General features: G+C 37.8%; 1 pseudogene; it reads right to left on the bottom strand.

Annotated features, from left to right (window-relative positions):
- LOC113181585 (nucleophosmin-like) overlaps positions 1-15348 on the bottom strand; it is a 37351-nt pseudogene extending 22003 nt beyond the window's left edge.
- Positions 15349-18833: the final 3485 nt, after the last annotated feature.

Genomic DNA, 18833 nt, shown 5'->3' with positions numbered 1-18833 from the left:
ACATTCAGATCATGGTAATTGGTGAACAAGAGTTTCCATGATAATTGGATGTCTTTTAGGTAACACATGTGTAACCCAGTTTCTCCAGGCCATATTAGTTAGGGGATTCAAATGGGATTATAGGATGAGCAGTAACTTCTGGAAGGGCCAGTTTCAAGGACTGCCCTCAGGAGGTTGGTGCTTGGTTTAATGCTCCTCTATTGCAATCATGAGATTCTTAAGTTTAAAACAGTGAACTCACATTTCCATTTTACACTGGCTCTGCAAAATTTTTAAAAATTGTTTCTTTGTTTATTTTTATTTGTTCTTTTTAGTTGTATATGACAGTAGAGTATAATTTGACAAATCTTATTCTAATTAGGATCTCATTCTTGTGGTTGTACATGATGAAGAGATTCACTGTGCTGTGTTCATATGTAACATAGGAAAGTTATGACAGATTCATTCCACTGTCTTTCCTATGTCCATCTTCCCTCTCTTCCCTTTATTCCCCTTTGTCCTATCTACTGAATTTCTATTCTTCCCTTCCCCTCCTTTTTGTGTGTTAGCATCCACATATCAGAGAGAGCATTCAACCTTTATTTTGGGGGGATTGGCTTATTTCACTTAGCATAATAGTCTCCAGGTCCATCCATTTTTTCTGGCAAATATCATAAGTCATTCTTTTATATGGCTGAATAATACTCCATTGTGTATATGTACCATATTTTCTTTATTCATTCATCTGTTGAAGGGCACCTAGGTTGGTTCCATAGCTTAGCTACTGTGAATTGAACCGTTATAAACATTGATGTGGCTGCATCACTATAGTATGCCGATTTTAAATCCTTTGGGTATATACTGAAGAGTGGGATAACTGGGTCAAATGATAGTTCTATTCCAAGTTTTCTGAGGACTCTTCATACTGCTTTCCAGAGTGATTGCACCAATTGCATTCCTACCAGCAATGTAGGAGTGAACCCTTTTTCCCCATATCCTGGCCAACATTTATTGTTATATGTACTCTTGATTGTTGCCATTCTGACTGGAGTGAGATGAAATCTCAGTGTAGTTCAAGGCCAACATCATTCTAAATGGAGAAAAATTGAAAGCATTCCCTCCAAAAACTGGAACAAGGCAGGGATGCCCTCTTTCACTACTTCTATTCAACACAGCCCTTGAAACTAGATTTAATTGCCAGAGCAATCAAACAGATGAAAGAACTTATAGGGATATAAATAGGAAAAGAAGAGCTAACTATCCCTATTTGCCCATGACATGATCCTATACTTAAAAGGGCCCTCCAAATTTTGTTTCCCATTTCTACTGCCCTTGTTAGTCCAGTCCTGGAGCCTTCTATCTGAGCCCCAGGGGGAGGTTTCCCAGAAGTGGATGAACCACTCAGTCACCTTCTTTGTACTTGCTTCATTTCCTTTCTTGCCCTAACTCGAATGCTGAGATCAGGATGTGAACACTGATGTCTGGCAGCCACAGGGAAGCTGAGGAAGGGTGCTGTGCTCCCTGGAGCCCCCAGGGCAGATGCCATGCTGCCTGTTGTTATGGAAGTATTTTCTTGTTCTCTGTGATACATTCTATCTCCTACCTCCAGGCCTCTCTGCCTGTGCCCTAGGGTATCACCATGCTCAGCATACAAGCTGTCTTTCAAACATTTGCATGTGGCCCTCTCTCCTCTCTTGGACCCTGGACAGTATTCCTGCCCCCTTTGTCTCCCCCTCCTCTGCTACACCTTCTTCAGAGCTTCCGTTCTCCACTCCGGACACCTTCTCCACAGAGCATAGTGTTTGTTTCCCTCTGAACCCTTTACTGCCCATGGATGGACACCAGGCAAATAAGAACTACATTAGCCAACTCTGTTTTCCAGATCTTTATCCCCCGAGTATATTAATTGAGGCAACAAAGGTGGGGACTTCTCTAGGCAAAATAAGTTGGGAAACTGCATTTAAAAAAGGAAAGAATACAAAAAGAAAAAGAAAGGGAGACAGACCTCAACGGATCAGTGATGCTTTATTAAGCAGCAGAGAGGCACATTTTCAAGGGGAAAATGGCAATGGGCTGCAACAGGGGTCTGAGTTTTGCAGGATTTAGCAGGGCCACATCGTGGGAGGAGTTGGTCAGTTACTCCTGGAGGGCTTACTTTCAGTGGACAGGGGAATTTTGGCAGATAAGAGAGATTGTGCAAAACCAGACAAAGACACATCAAAGAAAGAAAACTTCATCATTGTAATGTCATGTATAGCTAATAAAAACATAAATAAAATTAAAAAAAAGAAAAGAAAACTTCAGACCTATCTCTAATGAACATGGATGCAAAAATTCTCAATAAAATTCTGGCAAATCGAATACAAAAACATATCAAAAAGATTGTGCACCATGATCAAGTGGGATTCATCCTAGGGATGCAAGGTTGGTTCAACATATGGAAATCAATAAACGTAATTCATCACGTCAATAGGCTTAAAGATAAGAATCATATGATCATCTCAATGGATGCAGAAAAAGCATTTGACAAAATACAGCACCCCTTTAAGTTCAAAACACTAGAAAAACTAGGGATAACAGGAACATATCTCAACATCATAAAGGCTATCTATGCTAAGCCTCAGGCCAACATCATTCTAAATGGAGAAAAATTGAATACATTCCCTCTAAAAACTGGAACAAGACAGGGATGCCCTCTTTACCACTTCTATTCAACATAGTTCTTGAAACACTGGCCAGAGCAATTAGACAGATGAAAGAAATTGAAGGGACATGTATAGGAAAAGAAGAACTTAAATTAGCTCTATTTGCTGATGATATGATTCTATACCTAGAAGACCCCCCCCAAAAAAAAACTCCACCAGAAAACTTCTAGAACTAGTAAATGAATTCAGCAAAGTAGCAGGATATAAATCAACACCTATCAATCAAAAGCATTCTGTATATCAGTGACAAATCCTCTGAGAAGGAAATAAGGAAAACTACCCCATTCACAATATATTTTTTAAAAAATAAGATACTTGGGAATCAACGAAAGAGATGAAAGATCTATACAATGAAAACTACAGAACCTTAAAGAGAGAAATCAAAGAAGACCTTAGAAGATGAAAAGATCTACCTTGCTCTTTGATAGGCAGAATTAATATTATCAAAATGACCATACTCCCAAAAGCACTATACAAATTTAATGCAATTCCGATCAAAATCCCAATGGTATTCCTCATAGAAATAAAAAAAAAGGAATCATGAAATTCATCTGGAAAAATAAGAGACCCAGAATAGCTAAAGCAATCCTTAGCAGGAAGAGTGAAGCAGGTGGCATCGATATACCAGACCTTAAACTATACTACAGAGCAATAGTAACAAAAACAGCATGGTATTGGCACCAAAACAGGCTGGTAGACCAATGGTATAGAAATCACAAAATTACAATTATCTTATATTAGACAAAGGAGCCAAAAACATGCACTGGAGAAAAGATAGCATCTTCAACAAATGATGCTGTGAAAACTGGAAATCCATATGCAAGAAAATGAAATTAAATCCCTATCTCTCACCATGCACAAAATTTATTTCAAAATGGATCAAGTACCTAGGAATTAAACAAGAAACTCTGCATCTAATAGAAGAAAAAAGTAGGGTATATAAAGAACACAAAAAGCTAAACACCGAAAAAACAAATAACCCAATCAACAAATAGGCCAAGGACCTGAATAGACACTTCTTAGAAGAGGATATACAATCAACAAATATATGAAAAAATGCTCATCATCTCTAGCAACCAGAGAAATGAAAATCAAAACTACTCTAAGATGTCATTTCACTCCAGTCAGAATGGCAGCTATTATGAAGACAAACAACAATAAGTGTTGGCAAGGATGGCAGGGAGGGGGGTGGGGAGGAACACTCATACATTGCTGGTGGGACTGCAAATTGGCGCAGCCAATTTGGAAAGCAGTATGGAGATCCCTTGGAAATCTGGGAATGGAACCACCATTTGACCCCGCTAATCATCTCCTCGGACTATACCCAAAGGACTTAAAAACAGCATGCTACAGGGACACAGCCACATCAATGTTTATAGCACCACAATTCACAATAGCTAAACTATGGAGCCAATCTAGATGCCCTTCAGTGGATGAATGGATTAAAAAATGTGGCATATATATACACAATAGAATTTTACTCAGCATTAAATAAGAACAAAATCATGGCATTTGCAGGTAAATGGATGGCGCTGGAGAAGATAATGCTAAGTGAAGTTAGCCAATCCCCCCCAAAACAAATGCCAAATGTTTTCTCTGATATAAGGAGGCTGACTCATGGTGGGGTAGGGAGGGGGAACATGGGAGGAATAGATTAATTCTAGATAGGGTGGGAGGGAAAGGGAGGGGGCAAAGGATTGGCAAGGATGGTGGAATGTGATGGTCATCATTATACAAAGTACATGTATGAAGACTTGAATTGGGTGTCAGCACACTTTATATACAAACAGAGATATGAAAAATTGTGGTATATATGTGTATTAAGAATTGTAATGCAAAAAAGTACCTGTATAAAGGCATGAATTGGCATGAACAAACTTTATATAGAGAGATATGAAAAATTATGCTCTATATATGTAATAAGAATTGTAATACATTCCACTGCTGTCGTGTATGTAAAAAAAATAAAATCAATAAAAGATGAGAGAGAGAGAGAGAGAGATTGTGAAAGGTCAGATTCCTGAGCTCCCTTTTCCCAGAAGGGTTTTCTAAGTCTCCATTTCCTTCACTTATTATGATATGCTCTTGAAGATTTAACTAATTATTACTAGGTGTGTTGAAAGTATGGGAGGAGCTATTTAACTGAACGTAACCCAGTGTTTCCTAAGTTAAACTGGGCATTCCATACTCTCACCATCCCTGTGCCCCCATCTAACACGCATACTAGTGCACACAGGTGCACGTGTGCAACAACATTATTCAGATAGCATTCTTGGGTGATGCTCTCTTAGAATATAACAAAGAAAGTTGATTAAACAAATTCTGAACATAGTTGAATATTTCTTTGAGGATTTTTAGGGTGCTAGTAGTTATCTTTTGACCTCTGAACAAATGGAAACTAATCATAGTCTGAATCATGTTTAAAATATTGTAAAGACATTAATGGAGCCTCATATAGAACTAGGCATATAGTAAATCCTCTAGACTGATTGAATTACTGAATTTACAGAAACTCTTGGGGCCTCAGTTTTGTATACTTAGAGAGGTTAGATTAGGTGATCTCTGATCTCACTTAATGAATATCTAGCTTTTTTTTTTTTTTTTTTTTGGCCAAGCACTGAGACAGGAGGAGTGGACCCCTCCCCCAACAAATCGCTATTCAGTAGAAACAGGCAATTAACAAATAAGTCTGGTACTATGTGATATTGTTACAAGAGGTACATACTAAGTATTATGGAAGTAAAGAGAAGGGTTGGGTCTTAAAAACTGGGTAAGAGTTCATTGGGATGAGAAGATACAGGGAAAAGTCCATAGAGTCCTAAAGCACTGAAATTTTCAGACCCTCCTAGGACTAAGTTTCTCTGACTGTATAATGTTGTGGCAACGTGCATAATGCAAATTTATACTTCACAACTCAGAGTTCCATAAGTTAGATCTCCTTTACTGTGGTTTCCATGTGAGGCAATATTCTGAAAATTAAGAAAATCAAGAGTTACTTGATAATAGTAATGAATCCCACTTCCCTTCAAGACAGATGCCAGGAAGTCCAGCCAGTGGCTGAGCAGTTCCTGTCCTGCCCATGGTTCCTAGGCTGCTCATTTCTGTCCTTTGAGTACAAGGTCTGGTCAGCTCAGGAGGGTCTCTCCAGATCCTATTGTCTCAGGCGTGCATGTGTGTGTGTGTGTGTGTGTGTGTGTGTGTGTGCATATGTGTGCGTGTGTGTTGTGTATGTGTGTGAGTGATACTGGGGATTGAACCCAGATCCTTGCACATAGTAAGCACATGCTTTACAAGTGAGTTCGCCCCTCCCCTACTCCATTCTCTCAGACCATTTTTAATCCGGTTCTACAGCTCCCCAGGTCTTGTTGCAGCTTTTAGGATTCTGTGGCAAGTTCTAATAATGTAGCCTACTGGAGTGTGGGGGTGAGGGTCGGGGGAGAGAAACATAGTGACAGATTACTAAGATTCTCCTACTTCAACTTGGAATCTATGCTTTTGAATCCAGTTGCTTTCCTTCCCTGTCTCCAAGGCAAACTCCATGTTTATCCAGTGGTGGCGCATCTGTTTTGCAGTGCAAAGACTGTATCAGGAAGATGAAGGTACAGGGTGGTTCTCCTGGGCAACGTGTAAACTTTGTACTTCTATTACTCATGAAAAGAATATTAAAAGGCAAGAAAAGCTGCTGCCACAGCCTCCATCTCCAGAACTCATATGTAGGTATGGTCTACCACCATGGTTATTTATTGGTTCAGAATGTTTCTTTCCAATGCGATCTCAGGATAAATTCTGATTATTGCTTTGTTTTATACATGGTACTAAAGCACTAAAATGAGGTACTTAATACTAAACTCAAACATGATGAATAATAACCAACTGGTGATACCCTAATATGTGTGCAATTTGAGGTCAAAGCCTCATGTTCTCCAAAAGAAGTGACTCATTAAGTAGCTTTGGCAAGAATTATTTTAAAATAAACTCTTCTGCATGAACTGTCACCTAAAAAAGAATAGGGGTTTAAAGGTATGGACCAAAAATAGGCTGATTTTAGATTCTTGAGAAAATTTTTTTTTGAAAAGTAAGGGACAGTTACTCAGGATTGAGAGGGTGCCCTGAGGTAAGGGTGCAGGAACAAGACAAGCAGAGCAAAGCCATTAAATAGATGGGAGAGAAAAATCGAGGACACATTTTGAAATTTGCTTGGATTTTTATCTCAGCTGATCATGCTAAAAGTTAATTTCTTTTTAAAAAATCTTTATTTATTTTTATGTGGTGCTAAGGATTAAACCCAGTGCTTCACCCGTGGGAAGCAAGCACTCTACCACTGAGCCCCAACCCCAGCCCCTAAAATTTAATTTCTTAATTTTTATTTGGTTAAATGTGTCCAACATCCAAGTAACACTATGTACAGTCCACACAGTGGAGTACTATATAGATATAAAAAAGAATGAGAGGAGCTGGGGCTGTAGCTCAGTGGTAGAGTGCTTGCCTCACATGTGTGATAAGCACTGGGTTCGATTCTCAGCACTGTGTATAAATAAAATACAATAAAGGCCCATTAACAACTAAAAAACATATTAAAAAAAAGAATGAGAAATGTATGGAGTGATTCTTAGACTATATGATTAATGTAAACAAAGCCAGATTAGGGGAAAAAAAAAAAAAACCAGTGTCTAGCGATTGCTACTATTTTATCTAAGAAGGAAACATTAAATGAAAATGCTTGCTACTAATGTTTTTTAAGTGAAAGAATAAGTCACTTTCTTTCTTTTTCTCTTTTCCCCCTGCAGTACTGGGGTTAAACCCAGGGGGCTTGATGCATGCTAGGCAAAGCACTGTGCCACTAAACTACATCTCCAATGCCACAAATCTTTGGTTTTGTTTGTTTGTTTTGTTTTAATTTTTTGTAGCTATAGATGGACAGAATGCCTTTATTTTATTTATTTATTTTTTTATGTGGTGCTAAGGATAGAGCCCAGTGCTTCACATAAGCCAGACAAGTGCTCTGCCACTGACCTACAGCTCCAGCCCCAAATCTTTTTTTTTATATTTATTTTTTAATTGTAGTTGGACACAATACCTTTATTTCACTTATTTATTTTTATGTGGTGCTGAGGATCGAACCCAGGGTCTTGCACGTGGGAGGTGAGCGCTCTACCACTGAGCCACAATCTCAGCCCCAAATCTTTGTTTTTTAAGTCACATTTTTTGGTCTGATGTGGTGATGCACACCTGTAACCCCTGCTGCTTGGAGACCGAGGCAGGAGGACTACAAATTTGAGGCCAGTATGGGCAACTTAGTGAGATCTTGTCTCAAAATAAAAATATAAAAAGGGATGGAGTGTCGTTCAGTAGCAGACTTGGGGGAGATCTTTAAGATTATCCACCCTACTCTCTCTTCTGATGCTTGAACCACCTCTCAGCTGTCCCTTAATTTTGTTGCCGTGTTCTGCAAGATTACCTTCAGCCCATTCCATTTTTGATAGCATTGCCTATAAGCAATCTCTTTCTTACACTGAGTAGAAATCTGTTTCCCTGGATCTTTTTCTCCCCATAGATTAGAGTCCTAACCACACCTTCCTTCAACAACAGCCCCTCAAATATTTGAAAACAAGCATTCACCTGTCCTTCTCACCCTCATCCCAGCTGAAACAGCCCAGCACCTGTCCAATTTTCCAGCACTTGTGCCTGGTTTCCAGTCATCTGGCTGCTCTGCTCCAATCTCAGAACAGTTTCACTTTAAATTACTGTTCTGGAGTCAAGAGATCTGGGTGGGGCCTGACAGTTGCAGAGAACAGCAGGGCTACAACTTCCCTTGTATCAGTTACCGCATTTCTGGTTATGCGGGCAGGATGGTGGGTGGGAGCCTATGCATACACACTTGCAAGAGCCAATGTTAAATTTTCAAGAATTTCCTGCCTGGGCTGGTGGTGTAGATTAGAGGTAGAGTGCTTGCTTTTCATGTGTAAGGCTGTAGGTTGGAGCTCCAGGGCCAACAAAACAAAACAAAAACTTTGGAGCCAGTTATTAAATGCAGCCTTAATTGAAAGTTAAGTTTCAAAAACATACAATTAGATATATTAAAAATGAAGGTAATAAATACTTAAAGCTCATCCTTTCCTAATTTACTGCATTTTATTATCTCTTGAAGTTATCCACGCCTATCGTGTCTGTGGGGTGAAAAGATCACGTTATGCTATTGCACATCTCTTCCAAACTCTGCATTCAGAGGCATGGAGTTGGTAGCTTGAAACTGGCTGTGATGGGAGTATTCATACTACAGAAATTAGCAAGTGCTATAAATCAAGCCCCAACTCCCACCCCAGAGCCAGTTATTGAACTCTCACCCCCATGCCACAGCATACAGCCTAATTTTTTTTTTTTTTTTTTTTTTTTACAACCACATTGTACATCTGATACAAATAGTCTAAGACTCTTAGGTACTGCTTAAACCTCATCCCAGCCTAAACAGTCTTTTCTTACTGGTGTATTTAGCTCCTTAAACCTCATATTAATCATTTTTAAATTTTATCTTTTTAAATTCAACTCACTGATTTTCATTCTGTTTTCCAGGTGTTCCTCACACCTCCAGCTTGAGGTTACCTATAAATGTGATGAGCACACCTGTGTATTTGTTCTTACAGCATTTACAAGGGGCAGATGAAAGACAACACCCTGTGATTCACTATTATATATTGCTTGCAGTTTGTCATCAACTCATTAGACAGCACCTGTGCACTGGTTACTAATTCATCCAGGGTGCCAGAATTTAGTTCCCATTTCTCCATCTTGTCCAAGAGAGTATCATGAAAAGTTTTGGTAAAAAATATTTAAACTAATGACAAAATTATATAGATATATGTCCATTCCCTGAGCTCCTGGGCTGGGTTGTCATGTCAAAAAGAAGAGAGGGCTGGCTTATGGCTCAGTGGTAGAGTGCTCACCTAGCACTTGTGAGGCACTGGGTTTGATCCTCAGCACCACATAAAAAAATAAAAAATAAAATACAATAAAGGTATTATGTCCACCTACAACTAAAACATGTTTAAAAAAGAAAGAAAAGAAAAAGAGGAGAAAAATTAGCCCTGGCTGGTTCTTAGTGAACTCACCTGGATCTTACTCATTACTTCACCTTGTGCCTGAAACTAATCCCTAAGTCACCATTCTACAATGTTGCCCCTGAGGTTATAGATAATTATCTACAAAATTTCAGACTTTGCCCTCCTTCTTTTTCTGAAAATCCAAATATTTAATGCCACCAGCCTTCTGGTATCCCTTCTATTCTCAATGATGTCCTAAACATCAATGGTGATTGTTTGGTGACCCCAAAACAACCTTTCCCAGGACCATAAGACGTTATTCCTCAAAGCTAGGGGCTTGACCTCACTTGGAACAGCTCTGGATTCTCACATTCTATTACTGCATTTTGGGTTTCTTTTATTTCTTTCTTTCCCTTTTTCTTTTCAAACAAATTTCATTCCCTTTCTCTATTTCTCTTCAACCTACTCATTTTACGTGGAGGAGAAATGTTTTTGTCCTGAAAGTCAGAAGCCAAAGAGAATTGAAGAGCTGTTTTCTCTATGTCCACCATCTTTAGTGGCCCCAAACTGCAGCTAATATCCTTTATTTGATGTTATTCCTCACACTAGAATGGAACACCAAATGACACCCACAACACAATTGTGCAGCCTCAGAATTACTTGAACTTATTCAGTGCTTTAGCTTTCTGGTACAACTACGTCCCAGAGAGATTCTGCCACAAGTAATGGCAACTTGATGGTGGGACAGATATTTAATAAGAGATTCCTGACTTCCCAGGAGCTATGAGGCCACATACCTGTTCGAATTTGTGACAAGTTCTTTATCTCCTGAAGTGTAGCATGGTATAGAATAGTCTTTAAAATTTCAATCAATTTAAATAAATTTTAATTAATTTTGAGAAATTTTCATCTGAAACTTTTGACAAAACTGTACAATACTTCAGAGATCACACAAGCACAACCAAGGAGATCCACAAAAAAATTGAAGGACTCAATATATTTAGGAGGTTTTTGTCTTTGATTTTACTTAGCTGACCTTTAACACAAGACAACTTCTCGTTACATGGCATTCTTTTACCTGGAACTCTGTAAGTGGCCTTTATGCACAGTTTCAGAAAAATGCTAAGGATGCTTATCAGATTCAACCCCGAGGCCCTGAATGAGGAGATATGAAAACTACATTTTCCACTTTGTTCTGCCATAAGCAGCTGTGAAGTTTTGGACAAATCCCCTTGCTTCTTTTGTTCACATTCAAATATTTTTCCTTCCAAGTCCAAGAGAAGAGAGCAGTATAATATCCAGCTATCCTGTCTACGGGTTCTTGGCTGTATCCATCTACTCTCTGTAGTAGGTACATGAATGTGCAGGTCTGGTTGGAGGCATGGGGAAGAAGGGGGTGTTGGTAAGGCAAAGAGGAGGAGGAGGGTCTTGGTAAGGAAAGGCAGAGAGGAACAAGAGGGTGGCCCATACCATTCCTCCTAGGTTTCTCATGGGAGGTAGTTTTAAAACAAAGCAAAGTCAACCTATGAAAACAAGATAATAATAAAGGAGAAAGTAAAGGTTGTTAGCCAAATCCATCTCATAATCATTCTTCCTGTCCCTACAAAGCTATCTAAGCTGAGATCTTATTAGTGGACCTCCATTTCCAGTAAACATCACTCAGAACAAAAACGGGAAGCTCCCACATGTAGCCACTGGAAAGAGTCCCAGATGCAGGAAGAGGGCTGAATGACACCATGCAGAAAGCCATGCAGGGGGAAGGTTTGCAGATCAGAACAGCTCACCTAAGAATTTTTCTCACTTGGAGTTAGTGTCCAGTATATAGCAGGCCCATGTTTCTTAGAAAATATATTTCTTGACAAATGCATGCATGTTTAACTCAAAGGTAGAAGCGTGTATATCTCTTGGACATTGTTCAAATGCTAAGGAAAATGTTATTTGTGGCTTTCTCTGTGTGTAAACATTTAATCAAAACACAAGAAAAAATATAGACAAATATTATTGTCCCTGTGTATCTGTAAAACCTTTGCTTTAAAAAATAACTTTGTTGTTTTAGTAAAAAAAATGATATGTTTATTGCAAATTATCAAAACAAATCAGAAAAGGACAAAGAAGATCATAATGATAACCTGAAGTTTCCTGACCCAGAAATAAATACTGACAGAATTTTGGTAAGAACTCTGGACATTTTCTTATATGTGTGTATGTTTAATTTTACACAAGTGCCTTGTTCTTTATTTGCTGTATTGTATTTCTCCTTCTTCCTCAATAATGCCACTAATCACTTCAAATGTTACCAAGTATATAGTGTGCCTTTTAAGGACTCTGTAATTTTTCATTTTATTTTGTTGTTCCATATACTAAGTTAATCCCATATGGATGGAAATATAGGTTGTTGAGAAAGAAATTTTAAGCTTCGAAAAAAATGTTATGTAAAGAATATCAAGTTATGTAAAGTAACTGATTTGCACAAGCATCTGGTTTAGTTGTTCAGATGCAAAAGCTCAAAATAGTGTATGCAAAGAGAGAGGTTTTGTACACGTGTAAGATGTATCTTCATGATTATACCAAGCCATTAAATAAAATTAACTGTTTTAAAAATCAAGAATGAATCACAAAGTAAAACTCAATAGGTTTGACAATAGATAAGTACAAAATGTGATGTAGAAAATTTAAAAACAATAAACAACTTATAAAATAGCTGTAGCTGATGTGACAAAGGTTTAAAATATGAATATATAAAGAGCTCATAGAAACAGAAAAGGATAGTAACTCACAATTTAAAAATAGTCAACTAATGGTTTATAAATAATTCAAATGGTTTAAAAATATAATATAGCTCAATATCATTATTAACTAAAAAATGAAATTAAAAAATAGCTTTTTGAATAGTATGAAAGATTTTAACGTTGAGCTAATACATATCAAATAGTAATCCATATTAAATTACCTCAGTACTAAGTGCCTAATGAATATTACATCTTATTTTTACTCAGTGGTGGTAACATATTTCTGTTGAAAGTATAAATTTGTAATGCCTTAACATAATCCAAGAGTCCAAAAGGATTTATATATTTTTTCTTTTCTTTTCTTTTTCTTTTTTTTTTTTTTTTTTTGAGACAGGGTCTCTCTATGCTGCCCAGGGTGGACTCAAACTCCTGAGCTCAAGTGATCTTCCTGCCTCAGCCTCTTGAGTATCTGAGGCTATAGGCACATGCCACAGTGCCAGGCAAAATATTTATCATTTTGACCTAGTAATTCTATTTCCAGAACTCTGTAACTTTATCCCCAAACAATAATCTCATAAGCGGACAAAGCCTTTATACATAAAGAAGAAAATCACAACATTATTTATAACAAAATTTATTTATAACAAAAATTATAAATGGCCTAAATGTTATTGGCTAAAAAGATGTCATGCTTTTTCTTAGCTCAAGGCCCATGACAGATATTCCTAGAAGAAAAGGCAGGTTAACAAGAGAAAAGCAGGGGCTAGGGTTGTGGCTCAACAGTAGAGCACTTGCCTAGCATATGCAAGATGCAGGTTTCCTTCCTCAGCACTACATAAAAATAAATAAATAAAATAAAGGTATTGTGTCCAGCTACAACTAAAAATAAAAAATAAAAAAAACCAAGAAAACTAATTATTAAATCAAAGTTTTACATGACCTAGAGTCTTCAGAAATGAAGACCTAAAGACCTAGGGAGAATTGTATTTTTATGCTTTGGTTCAATGAAGAATGGACAGTTATGTAGAGACTTGATTGGACAAAAGGGTATGATATAATGGTAATAGACTGGGAATGAACACGCAAAGCCAGTCTGCCCGTGTTTTTCTTAACCTCTCTATGTCATGCTCCTTCCTTGAGGCGTAGGACGTGACACCTGTCACAAGGATGTCCTCAAGGGAGAAGGGGGAAAAATCACAGTGACATTTCTAGGTTTATGGCTTTCTTTGGAAGGAGAAGAAGTCTAGTTTCTAACTGCCTTGGGGAAGAAGAATTCTAGTTTCTATGATGTTCTTTGGGCGAATACCGGGGGAAGGAGAGAGGAGGACACAAAATTAGTGAGAATTTCTTGCTTCTAAGGCCTTTCTATTCTCCTTCTAAGTACTTGGCTTGCCAGCTGGGTATGGTGTCGTGCCAGTAGTCAAAGCTACTCTGGGGACTGAGTTGGGAGGATTTCTTGAGCCCAGGAGTTTGAGCCTAGCCTGGGTAATAAAGCAAGACTCTGCCTCAAAAAACAGCAACCAACAAAACAAAACTTAGCATGTCAACGTGCCATATTTTGAGGCATCATGCTCTGAGCTCTGACAATGTTCAACAGTAAAGGATCGATTAAGCAAATTTTGGTGTAATCATAAGATAGAATACTCTGGAGGCATTTAAATTTTTATTTATGAAGAATTTTTATAACATAGTTTAAAACATAAGATATAAATACTGGAGATACAGCTCAGTGGCAGGCCACTTGCCTAGCATGCACAAGGCACCAGCTCTGGGGGATGGAGATATATATTTATATATATTGTTAAACTGCTTCTGTTAAGTTTAATTTTTTTATTCATTCAAATATTTATTGAGCACCACCATCTATCCCTAGTAGTAAGGAAGCTAAGAGGTGATTAAAACATTGTTAAAGTCAAAGGTAATGGAAGGCAGTATGTAAGGTTCACTGTGTCACAGCAGTCCAAATAAAGTGCCTTAGGAAATCAGGGGGGATTGTTCCCAGCCTGGAATGGGGTGTGGGTGGCAAATTAGGACAGGGGCTTGAGATTAAAACAGCCTGGATTGTTGATGGTACTCAGTATGGATAGTACTTGTCTCTCCTTTTATTTTCTCCCCATCTTTGGGCTTTACTTACCAGTAGCATCCAGGGTTACTTGTTTACATTTTTGCTTTAATGTCTTCTACAGAACTGGATCTTTTTGGTATTTTAGGATTCTTAACCTTTTGGCCTTGGTATTGATGATTTTAATTTTTTTCCCATCCTGGTTTGATTTTTGTGCTTTTTTTTTTTTTTTTTTTTTGGCTGGAGTAGCTTGTATAAATTTATTTAAGGGAGATTTTTCTTCAGTTTTTTCATCAGAATACCCATCCTCCTCTTCCTCATTCTTCTCCTCATCGTCTTCAGCAGCAGCAAGCTTTCCTTTCTTCCATGGATACTAGCTACCACTTCCAGGGGAAAATGGTTCTGCAGATATACTTAAGTTTTAGATCTTCCTCCTCTTCATCTTCTGACTCTGCATTTTCCTCCACAGCTAAATCGGACCAATAACATGCACAGGCTAAGAATTACACTTCAACCTTAAGACCATGTCATGTCAGAGCCCCTAAGGGAAACCAGTTGGCTATACATACATTTTAAAGGTTGCAAGTATTACTTTAGTTGGACTGCCTTCATAATTCATGGCCTCTCTTTCAACAATGTGTAATTCATTTGTGCGTGTGTGTGTGTGTGTGTGTGTGTGTGTCTGTAAACCAAACTGACCATTCTTAATGATAACTGGTGCTCATTTTTATTGCTATCCACTTTAAGGTGATAATATTTGTCAGTCTTTTGCTCACAACTGAAAAGATATTTTGGGACCCTCAGGGGGTTCATGTCCAGTCCACTGAATCTTCCATAGGGTAGTGACATGTACTTAGGTGAGAGAAAAGATGGATGGAAATAAGGACTTCTACCCCAGAGAACAGATGCCCAGGACAGAAACATGCCAGGGCAAGTTTTATTTTTAATTTACTTTTAAGGAGAAATTCTTTTATTCACTTGTTTCTGAGCCCACTATTCTAGACAATGCATCTTAACATTAATACATTCTATTACTTACATTTGTCACATTTCAAAACAACTTTGAGGCAGCAAATATCATTATTATTTAGTAATTAACTTTTCAAAACTTTTTATTATGGTTAAAATATATATAACATAAAATTTACCATTTTAACCCTGTTTAAGTGTCTAGTTCAGTAGCACTGATTTCATTCACAGTGTGAATCACCACCATCTATCCCTAGGACTTTTTCATCTTCTCCAGCTTCTGATAAACCATAACTCTGTATTCCCCCTACCCCTCAGGCTCTGGTACCCACCATTCTACTTCCTGCTCTGTGTTAAATTTTGTTCAGTTTAACATTCTAAATTAATTTTTATTTAGTTGGTTCCTTGTCTGGTTTGGAAGAACCAAAATAAAAAAGCTAAAATTTTTAAAAATGAAGGTGACATTCGTGCACAATAAAATGCGGAGCAATCCATTTAAAATATAGAAATTTTCATTTATCTTTATATGACTATATGTGTGATAGAGCATTGTTGGCACTACTGTATAGTCATGAGACTCAGGTACCTCTTTATTTTGAAGTCACATTGTACGCCTAAGTGAAATGGAGAATACAGAACTAAATGTAGTGAGCTGATTACATAAAAAATACTAGCTGGACATGGTGGCACATGCCTGTAATCTCAGAAACTTAGGAGCCTGAGGCTGGAGGATCACAAGTTTAAGATGTGACTCAGCAGTTTGGTAAGACCTTCAACAACTTAGACCCTCAGCAACTTAGATCCTTCATCTCAAAATTAAAAAAAAAAAAATTAGGGCTGGAGTTGTGGCTCAGCGGTAGAGTGCTTACCTAGCACATGTGAGGCCCTGGGTTCGATCCTCAGCACCACATAAAAATAATAAATAAATATATTGTGTCCAACTACAACTAAAAAAAATATTAAAACAAAATTAAAAGGACTAGGGGTAGCTCAGTTGTGAAGTGTCCCTGGATTCAATCCCTGGTGCCAAAAACAAAACAACAACAACAACAACAAAAAGTTTTGTGTAGAATTAGACTGTCAAGGAGAAAACAGAAAGTAAAAATGCCTTCCTACACATACAGTGGTGCAATTTTTGAAATGAGATTTTAAAAAATAATGCTATCACATGTTGGAGAACAGATGATAATGATGATGATTTTGATTTTGAGTCAGAGGCTTGCTCTGTGGTCCAGGCTGACCTTGAACTCATGGGCTCAATTGATCTTCTTGCTTCAGCCTCTCAAGTAACTGGGAGCAACAGACTACTTTTTGTTGTAAGGAAAATGTAGAGAATAGGTATCAAAATGGGTTAACAAACCACAGAGAAAGGGCTGATAGTATCTTATCTTTCAATATTTCTAGAAAATCTTCCATTATAAAACCTTTTCCACAGCCTAACCAATTTGAATCTTGAAAGCATATTTTTTCTTTCCTGTAAACAAACACAGAAATCACTGAGTACTTCTACAGAAAGACTGACCTATAAAATGACCACTATATTTCTATATATTAGGTACATGTTCCTTTGTTAGTTTGCTCAGGAACAAAAGCAAATGTTCATAGTTTGCTTTTATCAATTCATAATTCTCCACTTAGTCACAGTATGTTCCCATTGATTACACACAGGATAAAAATAGAAAACCCTGAGATGGTACCTTTGCCAGTAGCTCAGAGGACTTTCTGAATAAGAAAGTTTTATATGGGGGGGTGGGTGGATGTAAGAATTTAGTTTGAAATGTTTAGATGGCAGGAAACAACAGCAGAATCCATTTCTCATGAGAGTGAAATTATTTGAAATTAAGCTCAAGTCCTAAAAATTCTGAATACCTGCTATCAGCCCCTTGCAAATGAGCCACATTTCCCAGGGCCTGGCAGCTAGAATGCTGGCAGAGATGGGGACCTGACAGACGCTGGCAAACACCTCTTCCCTGTGCAGCTATTTTACGTCCTCCCAGTAGCCCACTCAAGTGCTGATAATGGCTTGGATCAAGTCAACAAAGGCATCTTGGACACCTCCTTTGTGCCAGGCACAGTGTACACTAAGGTCACACAGAAGTGGCAGAGGGATAAGAAACACAGGAGGAAGCCAACTAGGAGTGTGGGGAGGGACCTGCTCTGCATTCCCCTAAATCCTTCATCCTAAAGCCCCACTGGCTATACCAGGGGACTGTGCAGGGAAAGGAACAAGGTGGGACAGATTCAGTGCAGTCTCATGTCTCCCCCAATGTCTGCAGAGAGGCAGAATCCCAGAGGGACTCTCCAAGCCTAGAGTCCTGTTTGGCACTAGGCCTAGAGACCAAATAAGGAAGGTAGTGCAGAAGTCAGTTCCTACTGAGAGAGGCAGCAGGTCAGTAATATATATATATATATATATATATATATATATATATATATATATATATATATATATATATATATATATTCTTTGAAAAAAACGTTGGTTATGCATACCAACTGACTATATAGAAAGAAAAAAATACATCAAGTCCCATATACCCATATCAGTTTCATAAAATCTTAATAAACTGTTTGATTTTGAAAAAGGAATAAAGTGATATCACTGAGATCATATACTATTCTCTTCCTAAACCTGTTTGTTTCCTTCCTTCTCTTCCTGTGATTAACCGTAATTCTTCCTTCCTTCTTCCTTCCTTCCTTCCTTCCTTCCTTCCTTCCTTCCTTCCTTCCTTCCTTCCTTCCTTCCTTCCTTTCTTTCTTTCTTGTACTAGGGATTGAACCCAGGGGCATTTTACCACTGAGTTACATCCCCATTCATTTTATTTTTTATTTTGAGATAGGGGCTCACTAAAGTTGCTGAGAGCCTTTCGAAATTGCTTAGGTTGGCCTTGAACTTGCAATTCTCCTGCCTCAGACTTCGGAGTTGCTGGGATCACAAGTGTGCATCGACATACTTAGAGAATATAACTGTAACTTTGAATGTGGTGTTTATTATTATTCACAAGTATGTTATTATGCTATTGTTACACATGTAAGTATCTACAAAAATAGTTTGGTTTTGCTGTTTATGAGATGTATATGTCAATGTCATAAAAACTTATACTGTATATTTCTTTCTTTCTTTTTTTCCCACTCATTAGGTCTGGTTTTGTTTTATTTTTCCTGAAGCAACAGACATTTTTTTCTCACAATTCTGGAGGCTAGATGTCCAAGATTAGGGCTCTCTCTTCCTGGATTGCAGGTGGCCCCATTTTTTTTCCTCCTCACGTGGTCATTCATTCCTGTGTGTGTTAGCAGTATGTTTCATATTTAATAATTACTGATCCATGTAACTATATTTCATGAATATTCA

This window comes from Urocitellus parryii, chromosome 12 (genome assembly GCF_045843805.1).
Source record: "Urocitellus parryii isolate mUroPar1 chromosome 12, mUroPar1.hap1, whole genome shotgun sequence".
Classification (NCBI taxonomy): domain Eukaryota; kingdom Metazoa; phylum Chordata; class Mammalia; order Rodentia; family Sciuridae; genus Urocitellus; species Urocitellus parryii.
The sequence above is the reverse complement of the archived record's forward strand: the minus strand, read 5'-3'. Positions and strand labels throughout refer to the sequence as shown.